Source organism: Acomys russatus, chromosome 12, assembly GCF_903995435.1.
Source record: "Acomys russatus chromosome 12, mAcoRus1.1, whole genome shotgun sequence".
NCBI lineage: Eukaryota > Metazoa > Chordata > Mammalia > Rodentia > Muridae > Acomys > Acomys russatus.
In genome coordinates this window covers 22,342,975-22,356,796 of record NC_067148.1, presented here as the reverse complement: position 1 = coordinate 22,356,796, position 13,822 = coordinate 22,342,975, and the positions used below count along the sequence as shown (strand labels likewise).

The 13,822-nt window shown below is 47.3% G+C and overlaps 1 protein-coding gene across 1 annotated transcript in view; it reads right to left on the bottom strand.

Annotated features, from left to right (window-relative positions):
* Serpine2 (serpin family E member 2) overlaps positions 1–13,300 on the bottom strand; it is a 62,683-nt gene extending 49,383 nt beyond the window's left edge. Inside the window, exon 1 of the mRNA XM_051154006.1 lies at positions 13,133–13,300. The gene's annotated coding sequence lies outside the window, so the exon portion shown is untranslated. The remainder of the gene's footprint in view (positions 1–13,132) is intronic.
* Between the last annotated feature and the right edge of the window lie 522 nt (positions 13,301–13,822).

Genomic DNA, 13,822 nt, shown 5'->3' with positions numbered 1-13,822 from the left:
CAGAGGAAGTTCCCATTGAATGCCTTTGGATGGCTTACGGTGGCACGGATTAGGTTTATGGTGGCATGGGCCAGGCCTATGGTGGCATGGATTAGGTTTATGGTGGCATGGATTAGGTTTATGGTGGCATGGATTAGGCCTATGGTGGCACGGATTAGGTTTATGGTGGCATGGGTCAGGCCTATGGTGGCATGGATTAGGCTTATGGTGGCATGGATTAGGTTTATGGTGGCATGGATTAGGTTTATGGTGGCATGGATTAGGCCTATGGTGGCACAGATTAGGTTTATGGTGGCATGGGTCAGGCCTATGGTAGCATGGATTAGGCTTATGGTGGCATGGATTAGGTTTATAGTGGCATGGATTAGGTTTATGGTGGCATGGATTAGGTTTATGGTGGCATGGATTAGGCCTATGGTGGCACAGATTAGGTTTATGCTGGCATGGGTCAGGCCTATGGTGGCACAGATTAGGCTTATGGTGGCATGGATTAGGTTTATGGTGGCACAGATTAGGTTTATGCTGGCATGGGTTAGGCTATGGTGGCACGGGTTAGGCCTATGGTGGCACAGGTTAGGCCTATGATGGCACCAGTTAGGCATGATCTGCTGCCTGTACACCTTGCCTGGAGACAGGCCTTCTGAGTGTGCACACAGTTCCACATGTGCGTGTTCTTGTCACCATGCATACTGAATGAAAGTACAGGCTTCCTATGAACAATGGTTGTATTTTCCAAAGCCGTTCACTAAAACACTCATCTTCTACATGCAAGCCAATTTCTCTTCAGTAAAAGACTTGTCTACTTGTAGTCAGCCACAGAGAACCAAACAAGCAATTCTTAGCAGGAACAAATCAATAAAAAAAACAACTCTTATCCTCATTTCTATGACAGACAGAATTCTGCCTAAAAATGGGCAAGCTTGGATGCAGGCAGAGTTGATGGCCAAATCCTGCCCAGACAGGGTAAGCAAGTCCTCAGTAGTTCCTGCCTCACAAATATGTCTGTCAGATATATTGGGCCAGACGTTACAGAGAGTTTTGGGAGACTGCTCAGGTAGCAAACTGTCTCAGTCATGTTCTCATTTGGGAAGCTGCCAACATGCACCCCCTGTATACTCAGATAATTAATTTTATCCCTTCTCAAGTCTCTGATGCGGTTGAAGACCAGATAGTTTAGTTTTACAATTAAGTTCAGTTGTTTGGGTGTTAAGATGTTTTTAGACCCAGATAGATGTTTTAAGTTGATAATGAGGAGATATGATATATTGATTTAAGTCAGAATTTTTGACGCACCAAGATAGGAAAGATGTTCTCTTCAAGGCTGCCAAATACAAATAGTCAAAACACTAAGAGTGTAACATTGATATAATTCCTGATTGTTTCATGGTTCTTCTCGCTGTAGGTAGTTTATTGTACATATGTGTAACAATATAAAAGTATATGTAAAAAAAATTTTAAAAAAGATAAAAACAACCAACTCTACAAAGTTTATGGCACGTGGAATTTTGTAGGCATACAAGTAAAAGAAACAGGGCATCTACACACACACACACACACACACACACACACACACACACACACACACACACACACACATTCATTAGCTATGTTCTCGTCCCTCACCTATGCATAGACTTAACTCACAGACATCCTTGAGACATTTAAGTCACTTCTCTGCACAAAGGGCTGCTCATGACACCATAAGGCCTCCCAGCCAGCTGCCTAAGAACTGGCTGTCACTGTCCTCATGCCACAAAGGAAATCCTGTCACTTGCCTGTACTTTCCAGTGGGGAGTCTGGGTTCCTCATCTACAGAAACACCCTTGACCATAAGCCCCTCCAGACTGCTTGACGGATGCAGCAAGACCTCCCCAGCCCATGGCTCACAGGGACATCAGTGGCTTCTCTGCTTCTCCGGGCCACAGACTACCCCATTAGACTCCTTTTCTAAGGGACATGGGAGGAGGAGACTTCAGTGTAGCCTTCTCAACAATTCAGTCCACACTGACCACTAACCAGTCTGGCCTGCCAAACACCTCGTTAGCGTCATTAATTTTGGCAGCTGATGATTGACCCAGTGAAGGACTAGGGGCAAAATGGAGGCCACAGGATCAAGTCTGCTCTGCTGAGGGAATACTTGACTACAGTGCATGATGATGAAAAGCAAAACCACTCCATAGGAAAGTCACTGTCTTTTGGGTGTGTGCATCTGTATATATTCGTGTGTGTTTTTGCATAGTGTACATGAGTATGTGTGTGTGTGTGTACATGAGTTTGTACTTGCCCATGTGTCCATGTGTAGAGGCCAAAGACCAATGTCACAATGTCAGAAGTCCTTCTCTACTGCTTGCTGTCTTATTTTTTAGTACTGAGTCTCTTATTGAGCCTGAACCTTAACCATTTCAGCTAGAACAGGGAAGCCAGCCAACTCCAAGGATCTGTCTATCTGCCTCCCCAATTCTGAGCCGATAGACACACACTGCAGATTTTACATGGACACTGGAGATCCATCCTCAGGCCCTTGCACTCTTGTAGCGCGTACTTTAGTGACTGAGCCATCTCTCCATGCCCTTAAGTGTTGCTTCAGTGCCCTCTAGAGCATTCTATGGTTGCTTCCCGCCTACCACGGCGATATACCACTGTTGAAGGTTAACCTGAGCACAGACATGTCTCAACATAAGTGGATGAGAACCTCCGAGGTTGATGCCTGTCCTACCCATACACACGGGTGCCTCCAAGTACCTATTACAGAATAATATCAAAACACAGCTCTTAAGCTGAATTTAAGTGACAGCACTGCCGCTCAGTTTCTGGATGTTATAACAGGAGGGACATGTACATCAAGAGCCAATCTGTAGAATCTCTTCCACTCTCAAGACAAACTCCTCTTCAGGATGATGGTTGTGAATACAGACTCGGGGGGGGGGGACAAGAATTGACCATATATTTCTAGGGAATTGATAAGAACATTCGACAAGCAAAGGTACAGTCAGGGGTAAAAAGCAGGCAGGGCAGTTTGTTGTAAAACTGCACCCAGACTTGACATACAGGTGACAGTAAAGAGAAAAAAAAGGAGTTCTGTCACAACCCTGACATTGACATGGTTTAAGTCCCTGCATTTTCTAGCTCCTTCAGTGTGAAATGGGACAGAGATGATTCCTCTCTATAAAGAGGGAATGTACTTTCCACCTGTGCAAATGGAGCACAGAGAGGCGAACTTGACATGGGCTACACCTACACAGCAATTACATGTGGAGCTGGGATTTAAACCCAAGTTCATCTGACTCCCAAAAGTGACTCCCTGACAGCAATGTCCTGACCTCTTATCGGAACAGTCTTGCCCTGTTGCTCAACCACTGGAAACAGTGAGGCAGAATAAAAGGTTCCTCCAAGGAGACACATGGTTCTGGTCCCTTTGATCCATGAGCATGCGAGCATGCTGCTCTGTGCATCTGAGTCTCACTATAAACTATGACCCACGCCCACCTTACTATAAGTGTTGTTAAGGTTCATCAAAGTCAAGGATAAAATGTGCCTAACAGCACTTGACATACTAATTATCTATAATTTTTCACCTCCTTCTTGCCCTTGAAGCCTCTTTCCATCTCTTCTAGGCTGGGCAGAGTAAAAGGAACTCAGAAGGCCATCATAGGTTTGTGGGTTCTCACAGGGCAGATCAGACACTCACGACCAGAACGAGAATGGAGGATGATGAACACTGAACCACCACGTGTGCAAAACGGGTACTTACCATGCACAAAAAAAAATTTAGTCAAATAAGTGATGCATACCTGCAGGATCAAGTATATTTTCGGCCCTTCAGCTTTGTTGAATTAATTCCCATTTGTACAATCAGCACTTTGATATTCATAATTTACCACCGTGCTGCACAAGAGTAGGTTTACATGAATACCTGAGCATCTTTCGCCAGTCTTCCAAGTTGCTATCTTAACCACTATGTCATATTGAGAAACTAACATATTTGGCAGAAGGTGATGTGAATCTCTTAGTAAATTCATTTCAGAAAGGAAATTCATGTCTTTAGGGGGGAAAAAAAAAACACAACTCTTTTTATAATTAAGTTAGCCACCATACCAAATCTCCTTGGCATCTTCCATGCCATTGTCAGGGCAACAACTCAGATGCAGGCACATACTTATAATGTTCTATGAAGTGTCAAATGGCTAAATGTCAGCAACCCCCTAGGACAGCTCTATCAAGTACAGCAAAAGATGCATGTCTGATCTGGGAATACCTGAAAGGTAAACATTCTTAGAACCCTTGGATATTTAGGGAATCCAATCGTAATTAAATGACCATGTGTTCACTTGGTACATCCTTAAAACGGTCATATCTGAGCTGGGGAGATAATCCTGGATCAAGGGTTTGCCACAGACGTGTGAAGACTAGAGTTCAGGTCCCTAGACCCCTTCTTAAAAGGAGAGGTGATCCACGTGTCTTCTCGGCACTTACTTGGGATGGACACACAGGATATCCCTGGGGCCAGCTGAGTAGCTAGATGAGGCACAGTTAGGGGCAGCAAGAGACCCCACACCTCAATAAAGTGGAGAGAAATGGAAGAAGACACTTCTGTTGACTTGAGGCTGGTCATGGGGAGTGTGGCCCACTGAACATCACAGGATGGAAGACTACAGAGAAAGGTTATTAAATACATAGAGCAATGCATTGGCCAGAGAAATATAGAGTGGGATTCTTGGGGAAGACAAATACTCAGCTGTACCACTGTGGCAAGTACAACGCAGAACTATGACCATGGCCAGCCCTTGGCCTGTGAAGTGTCCATTCCTACTGCTGTATACAGCACCCACCTAAGACGTACTTTCCACTCTACCCTCACAACACTCAAGAGCTGGTTATCTTCATGCTCAACTCACAGGCAAAGCTGGGACTTAGGGAAGGTAGAATCCTAGCTATGCTCTCTTCCTTGTAACCAATGGGATTTGGATTCAAACCAAAGTCTAACCAGGCTCCAAATCTAGAGGAGTCAGATAAGGAAACGGGGAGGGGAGGAGGAGAGGCAGATCGCTGCTATGCAGAAGGGACAAGTTTTTAATAAAGTATAAAATGAAATCCCAAATAGGGTTGAATTTAAAGAAGTCATGTGACGCTCGTTCTTTGGCTCTGTGCAGTCTTATCCAGCCCAGGCTAAATTGGTCCTTGGGACTGTGTGTGAATGCATTCTACCTTCTCCACCCAAAGGTCAACACTAATTATAGACTCCAGTCTCAGAGCGGGTGGGGGGGGGTGGGGCACATGTCCAAGGAAGAAACTAGGAGGCCAAACGACATAAACATATTACTTCAAACGACATCAAAGTGTTGGCCTCTTTCTGCCTTACCCACGTGGGCTGTCATGCCCTGTGGAAAAGGCAGTAGCCTGAAAAGAAAGGTGCGATTTGGGGGGAAATTTTTCTTATTTTACTTTTTGGAGAAGGCATAACACAGCTGAGAAGTGATCTAAGTCTTCATGATCCTATCAGCTCACAGTGACTTACAGAGCTCACTCTGTCCTTGATGGTGGCACGCTGTATGACCATGGACACATCAGCTTTTCTACTCTTCTTCTATAACTGGATGAGTGGGAGAGAGATTAGTACCTACTCTAGTGGTAGGCAGCATGGTCAAGGAGCCTTTGCCACTTGAAGATAACCTACCTCCTTAGCACACCTAAGCCCAGCCTTACACAAAGCATTGAACACCTGACTCAAGATTCAGCAACTTATAAGAGGCCCATTCCCATAACTGCAGCCATCTGGTGCAGAGAAAGGCATGTGACCAGAACTGAGCCAATCAGATTTCCTCCCAGCGATCTCCCGGGGTGGGGGATGGGGGATGGGGGGGGGGGGGTGAGGGGTGGAGGTGGGGGAAGGCAACTAGAACTGGCAGGAAAGTTCCTTCCTTCCGACTTCACCATGGGGCTCTGCGGAGATAAACTTGGAGCTGGTCACAGTCATAGTCTGTGAGGAAAAGAAAGAAGAGAGAAGGAAGAGGTGCAGGAAGAGGTGAACCTTGAGGCACTGAGTCTCTGGTTCCAATTTAAGAGTCAGATCTGAGGGTCAGCAAGTGAAAGGCCGAGACTCTTCTGGAACCCATTTCTGCTGGGGTTGTTTTGATTAGGATTTTGCACTATACAGAAAAGGTAATGCAGGTGTTAACAGCTGTTTGTATGCTCTGACCAGAGACCAAATCCTCAATAAAAGAACTTCTCCAGTAGATCCATATCCAGAACATAACACTGAAAACAAATTTTACCAGCAAACATCTCCATTATCCCTACAGGAAGGAAGATATAACCACTTGCCTTTGTAGTCACCTTACATTGCTTTTAAGTCTCTGGTTTGGTGTCTGTTAGGGCTCAGAAGGCAGGATTTGTTGTCACTCCACAGGGTAGGGTTGATGAAGGGTGGCAGGGTCCTGATGCTGTTTCTGTTATGCTCTCAAGAGAAATTCCTTGAGTAACCAAAAATCCTCATTCGGTTTTATAGTTGAGCATAGAGGCAAAGGTATAAAAACCAAGTGCATCTACCAAGGTTTCCAGCCATAACAAGAAATGCATGCAGCTTTTTCCCATGTTAAAATTTTGTCGAGTTTTCTTCCCTGTAAGAATCAGCTGATGAGAACAGAATGGCACACAATGGACTCCCATTCTCCAATTATCTTCTGAAGCAAAGATAAAAGTCTAAGGTCAAACAGTAGTAGGGGTCTGGGTGTTCCTGATCTGATCGTGGCCTAGGGTGCTCACCCAACCTTGAGAGAGATTCAAAGATGAAATGGAGGACATGTTTGACAAAATACACCCACAGGATTACAAACATGGAGATTGCTCAGGGTTGGTGGCCAGTCCTGGGCAACACGGAATTCAGGAGGGCCACTGACCTATCCACCCTGGCCTTAAATCCAGACCTAGAAATCACATGGTAAAAACAAAGCAGAGACGCGTGGGCTAGGTAAAAGATGCCGCCTGTTCAGTAGATCACCATCTTCTCTAAAGAATAATACAATCGCACTGTGCTTTCAGCATCCTTAGACAAATCGGGAACTTACAGATAAGAAATAACCTTAAGATGCAGTTTGCTGTGCCTGACTCCATTTAGTCCCCAAGGGTATTTTTTTTTTAACCAACATTGATTTCCACCTCAGGCACACAATCCATTCATGAAGAAAGATGGTTTGGAAGACAGAACTGGGAACATTTATACACGGGGAGCAGGCTCACAAAGAAGATCCAAGCTTAGGGCTCCTAATTCATTTAACAATTTCATAACTGCCTCCTAGTAGAAACATCAACTAAATCTTACCCCAGGCTCAGGGTGCTCTTTCTAAGTTCTGATGCTAAATGATGACTTCGCAATATTATAAAAGAGATAGACACAGATCCATTGGTATTGCAAGCTTGAGAATAATGCGCTCAAGGAAAATAAAAGTCACCTAGATGTGATAGTTATGAGAACACTAGATTAGAAAGGAAAGCCAAGAAGCTATAGATTTTTAAAAAAAAAATCTATAAGACATTTAATAAGACACCATGGGTGCTATTTATTTCAGTGATAGCCACTGTATACCAAAGGAAACTGAGTTGTACATGGCCAGACTATCCGCAGCACAGGCCAGGGTCCTTTTCACCAAATCTGACTGAAGGGAGACAGCACCATGATGAAAAAAAAAAAAAAAAAAAAAAAAAAAAAAGAAAGAAAAGAAAAGAGAATAAAAAGTTACCAAGAACGTACCCGGCGCCATCACTGTGGGTAGCGGAAGTAAACCATGATGCATCCTCCCCCTTACACGAGCCACAAGAGGCAAAATGCAGCCCAGCCAGCGGCCCTCAGGGAAGGCAGTAGTAGGCTGAGGATGATCAGGAGGATGATCCAAGTGGACAGAGACAAACAACACTTTTGAAATGACTGTGTTCCCTGATGCTCTACCTCGACACAGTGGTCCCTCAGAACATTTTTAAAAATGAGAAAACAGGAATGTTGCCCTGCAAGTTCAAGGACCCAAGTTCTAGCCCGCAGAGTACATGTTTAGAAAATGCCAGGCATGATGGTATATACGTGTAGTCCCAGTTCTGGAAGTGGGACAATAGGATTGTTAGGGGCCCTCTGGACAGGCAGCTTTGCCTAATTGATTAGCTTCAGGTCAACAAGAGACCCTCAAAAAGCAAGGTGGCTACCATTGAAGAAACATCTGAGGTTGTCCTCGGGTCATCACACACACAAGCACATGTACACACAGAGATCCGCACAGAAAAGTATGAAAGCATATGTTAAAAGTAGAAGGACCATAACCAGAAGTTGAGGTCTCTTAAAGAGTTGCCCTTTAAGCTTGAAATGCAGCCACTGTTCCCCACCACATATGAAACAGACTTTTAAAAAAATGACGATGGAGCTGGGCACAGTGGTGCATACCTATAATCCCAGCAGTCGGAGAGGCAGAGGCAGGTGGATCTCTGTGAGTCTAAGGCCAGCATTGTCTACAAAGTAAGTCCAGGATAGCCAAGGCTACACAGAGAAACTCTGTCTAACAAACAAAATAATGATAGTATAGTTTATACATCTATTAAATTCCATTAGGTTGCACACCCTTTCTGGGGCAAAAAAAAAAACCCAAAGTGAGGGCAGGTAAAGCATCTGACCACAAGGTAGCAGTTGTGTAAGAACTTACATGCGCGCGCGCACACACACATGCACGGGCATGCGTCTCACAAAGGGCTGGAAACTGTGGTTAGTAGGAATGGCTTTTGTAACAGGATATAACTAGACTTGGGTTTGGAAAAAGATGAAATTAGCCAGACACTGAGAAAGGAAGACGAGAATTGAAGGCAAGGCTATAGTAAGGCCAGGACAGGAAGACACAGCGCAGTGTCCTGGTATGTGGGCCCCATGGAGCCCAGTGTGGGAGAAACACAGTTCTAGAAGAAGAGCACATGGCAGGGAAACAGGAAGGGTAGAAGAGGGCACAGATGTAGTCAGGTTACCAGATGGCTACTAGCCTAGTAAGTTCCTAGAATGTTACAGGAAGTTTCCTGAGCACCATAGACACAGGCTCTGACTTGGACAGTGTAAGGCCTGCATGATCTTGGGAACTGCATGTCTTTGGGACTGTGCCTTCATATTTAGTATCTTCAGTACTGCCCGAGGTGTGAGGTGACCAGACCCTATCTCCTCCTGGAATGTGTGTGTGTGTGTGTGTGTGTGTGTGTGTGTGTGTGTGTGTGTAAACAGCGGAGGTTACAGTGTGGACACAGGGAAGGTAAGACAGAATTCTGTACGAGCCCCAGAGAAAGCATTCTGATACTCAGGGACAAGCCTGCATAAAGACCACTGAGCCCTCCTCACCTTCCAACCTAAGGAATCTCCCGCCACAACACTGCCACTCCAGAGTACCGTTCAACTCCACATCACTAGGGAGGTACAGGATCGTGTCAGGAGGGATGCAGGCAGATGGAGCGAGGCTGCAGAGATCTGAGCCAGTTACAACATGGAAGACAGACAGGATGCAAAGCTGGAGGCAGCACAAGGGCAGTAAGCCCCTCAGAATCCCAGGCTGCCCATAGCTGTCCCAGCCCTGTTACTAACTCTAAAAGCCACAAAGCTGAAGTCAGTGCAGGGCTCAAGCCCCACAGGGAGCAGAAAGCAGCTGTCCACCACAGACAGGTGCTAGGGTCTTAGCACCTGCTGAAGGGTTCCAGATTCAGTGCAAGCCACAGGAAGTTCCATGTCTTCTGCCTTTGAGGAGCAAAACCTCCAACATATTAGTTGATGTCCTATACACTTCATCAAAGCGCCAATTAGGTCTGCCAGCTGAAAGTGGTGCACTGGCCACCATTTTGTCATTTCTACCCAACAAAGCAAAACAGAAGCAAGCAAATAGATCGGAGGCTCATGGGATCTCACAGCACAGAGAAAAAGACTGCCATTCGGCAAAGCAGGATATGCAGAAATCAGGCGTTACTGGAGGCTCCTACCTAAATACCTTGGGAAATTATGTAGTCATGAGAGAGAGAGAGAGAGACATGTGGGGTGAACATAAAAACTAAACTCAGGAGCTGATGAGAGAGCTCAGATGAGCAGTTCTCAGCCTGTGGGTCGCAACCCCTTGGAGGTCAAACAGGGGTCGCATATCAGATATCCTGCATATCAGATATTTTCATTACGATTGATGGTGGTAGCAAAATTGCAGTTATGAAGTAGCAAAGAAAATAATTTTATGGTCCAAGCCAGTGAGAACCCAAACAACAAAACCAAGATGGACAGTGTCTGGGGAGTGGCACTGGAGGCTGATCTCTGGCCTCCACATGCATGCAAACACATACCTGTACACCTGCATGCACCAAACAAACACAGAAAGCTGGTCCCTGACCTCCAGGCTAGTAACTAGCTGAAATATAGGCGAATGCTCTCAGCTCTGATGGCAACCTGGGACTCACTGCATACTGGTGGTAGGTGAAACTGGCAAAATGGTTCAGTTAAAGACTCTCCGGGGAATATAATTAGGGAGAGGCAGAGTACTGGGAAACCCCAGGAAGTAGACGAGATGACAGAAGGAGAACCAGAAGAGAAGAAAGCTGTCTGTAGAAGGGAAAGGAAGACAGTGCCTGGGGTCAAATGCCATGGAGGCCATCTGAGCACCCAGGAGATGGCAGAGGCCAGCTGAGCACCCAGGAGATAGCTCATGCAGGGAACTGGAGGCTCTTCTATACTGGAGAGACTAGCAGGGGCAGAGAAAAAGGAAGAGCTGGGAAGTGGCAACTAATTTAAGAACCATGGAGTGATCTAGTAATCACCAGGGCTAAGGTGAAAATGCCAGAACAAGGGAGGCTAGAGCAGCGCAGAATTACTGCTGAACTGGATAGGGTTCCTGGTGAGAGAATGGGCAGGCTAAGAGCAAGAAGATTCCCGAGCAGAGGGAGGCTTGCGATTCACCACGAGACAGCTGGGGGACATTAGTCACTGACACACGGAGTCTTCTCCTTCATCTTTTGCAAATTCCCAGTTCAACTTGATTATTTTCTCTGCCTTTCTACCCCACAGTATTTACCATAGATATGCTTTTCTGTCTGGTTTTTCTCCCATATGAATGGTTAATTCCAGGAACATAGGGGCCTGCTGTATTTAGCAAAGGTGAAAAAAATGTCCCAAGGAAATCTAAGGCACACACAGGCCCGGAGAGACTGAGCAGATGGGTGGGTAAATATGGAAATGCTTATAGGGTGGCCCAGAGGAAGCACATGGAAGGAGTCTGGTGGCCCTTATTTTCTCAGGAGCATGGGTCATTAGGTCACCTGTAGAACCTGAAGCATGGAAGACGGCAGGAAAAATCCTTTGTGCTGAAGACCACTACTGCAGAGCCAGTTTGCAGCCTGGGGGAGATGGGGGGAAGGAACCTAGGGTTTAAAAAAAATGGATAGTGTGTGGGGGTGTGTACACACACACACACGTGCACACATGTGTGTCTGAGACAGTCTTTCTGTGTAGCCCTGGCTGATCTGAAGCTCACTATGTAGATCAGGGTCCCAGCAATCCTTCTGCCCCAGCCTCCCCTAACGCTGGGACTTTGAACATATACCTCCAGGTGAGGGCAAGTCTTGAACATGTTGAGAGGCCTGAGGAAATGGCGTGGGTGGAAACCACTGGACCCGCCATGCCATGTAATTGAGAGCCTGCGGCACCATAACCACAGGAGGGAAAAAAGGCCAAAGTCCCCAACCACGTGGGAGAAGAACTGGCTGGAAGAGGGCAACAACATGGATGGTGGCCAGGAGCCTGGGCAGGTCACCAACTGACTTCCGACGCTCCCATCTTAAGCCATCTCTAAGGACTGTCAAGTCACCCGACGTGTGGAGCTTGAAAATTAACATCCTTTGGAGATTCAGCAATTTTTGCCTCTTCAAAATTGTGCTAATACGTCAAGTTCACTGTGTGTGTGTGTGTGTGGGGGGGGGGGTGTTTCTGTATAGATTATTTTAAAGAAAAACAAAAAAAAGATGACATCTTCTCATGACCTTCAGGAGTCACCCTTCGCTGAGCAAAATTTTCAAACACTATTTTGGAAAACAGCCAAGACTCCAGGGATGGTGGTCACACAGCTCTTAAGAATTTTCGCTCAAATGTTGCCAACAGTGTATAATTACTGTTTTAGAGCCACAGAAAGTGATGAAAGCACCTTCAATTTTTAAGGGTGCTTTAGACACACAAATCAGTGACGCTGACGTTTCTTCCAGTTATCTGTATTCCCATCCTGATACAAAATCTCCAAAGTACAAAATTATCAGATCAATTGTTCTAGAATAGTTCAGAGAAGTAAACTGCGTTCCTAGCTTGAAAGAAAAAAGTCAAACCGTCACACACCTTTTTATGTTCATGCTAAATATAAGAACGTTCTCTGCAAAGTAGTCAAAGCAATATCCAGCTGCGTTTGGAGATTCTCAAGAGAGACATGCGGAGATTCTGTTTTGTTCATTAAAACGCTAAAAATCCTCAACAGCACCTTCTCTAATACCTGAAGGTGGAGTGCTATCTTATGTAATAGCAGCTTTCCCTCTCTGCTCATCTTGGGGGCAAATTAAACACCTAATTCCGCCCAGGATTTCTGAGTACTTTGACCTTACCTGGAGTCACTCAGTGGCCTCCCAATTCCCTGGTCTATAGATGATGAAAATAAATAGCAAAGGGCTGCTACTGTATACTAGGGATAAGCCTGTTGCAAAGGCCAGTGTGAACTGAAGCCCTCCCCCAAATCGCAGCTCACCTCTACACTGCTCAAGCAAAGGTAACGAGTGAGAGTGGGTCTCCTGGTCCCAGTCCAGGGCGCGAACAAGCAAAGTACTGGGGTGGATGATACCCACGCGTGCCCAGCCGCCTCAGGGTCAGGGTCATGCTGTGCAGCCTTGCTAGTCCCACCGCAGCCACTACGAGCTCGGTGAGCGTTCCACTAACCTCGGGCACACCTGGACGCCCGAGCTCTCAGGGACAGGACCTGGGAGCCAGGCGCGGTAACAGCGGTGGCCCGGGCGGCCGGAGAAAGTTCCCGCCCCGGCGCCCGGGAGCGGCGCAGCCCGGGAGACAGTCCCCGGCTCCCCTCCCAGCGGCGGGGACCCGGCAACCGGTACTCACCGGTCCTCGCTTTGATCCCCAGGTGGCGGCAGGAGCCGGGAATGAGGTCGGCCCGGCGGTAGGGGAACAGGCGGCGGGGACGCGTGCAGCCCGCGCTCCCGTGCAACCACAGCACTAGCCGGCCGGGTGGCGCGGGGGCTTTATCGCCGCCGCTGCCGCCGCCCCCGCCCCTTCCTGCCTCCCCCGCCCCCGGCCCGCCCCGCCCCGCCTTCCCGCCGCCGCCTTTGTGTAGCAGCGGGCTGCAACGCCCCTGCTTCTCAGGGGACTTCAGGACGCCCCCCTGCACGACCGGATGCTGCCCTCTCGCGTGGGGGTCGGGGGTCGGGGTCCCCAGAAAGCGCTGGCCAGACGGGCTAAGCCCGAGGTTCGTCGCCAGCCCCAGGAGGAACTGCACGTGGGTTATCCAGATGGGCGTGTGGGGAGTGGAGAGGAGTGGGCGACAACGAAGCCAGGGAGTGTCCCTGGGACTCAGGACGCGACACCTTGTCTGCTCCCGACAGGGGTCGTGGGGGCGACAGTGTGCAGTCCTGCAAGTGATGGCGATAACGGTGCCAAGACTTGGAAGTCTAGAACAGATCTGCCTTCCAGATGCCCCAGAGCCAACTTATCCCTGCTCAGGATATGAGCCCGCTGTAGAACTCCTAGGCACATGACAAGCAGCAAGGGCGCCCAGAAAACTGGCCCCTTGCT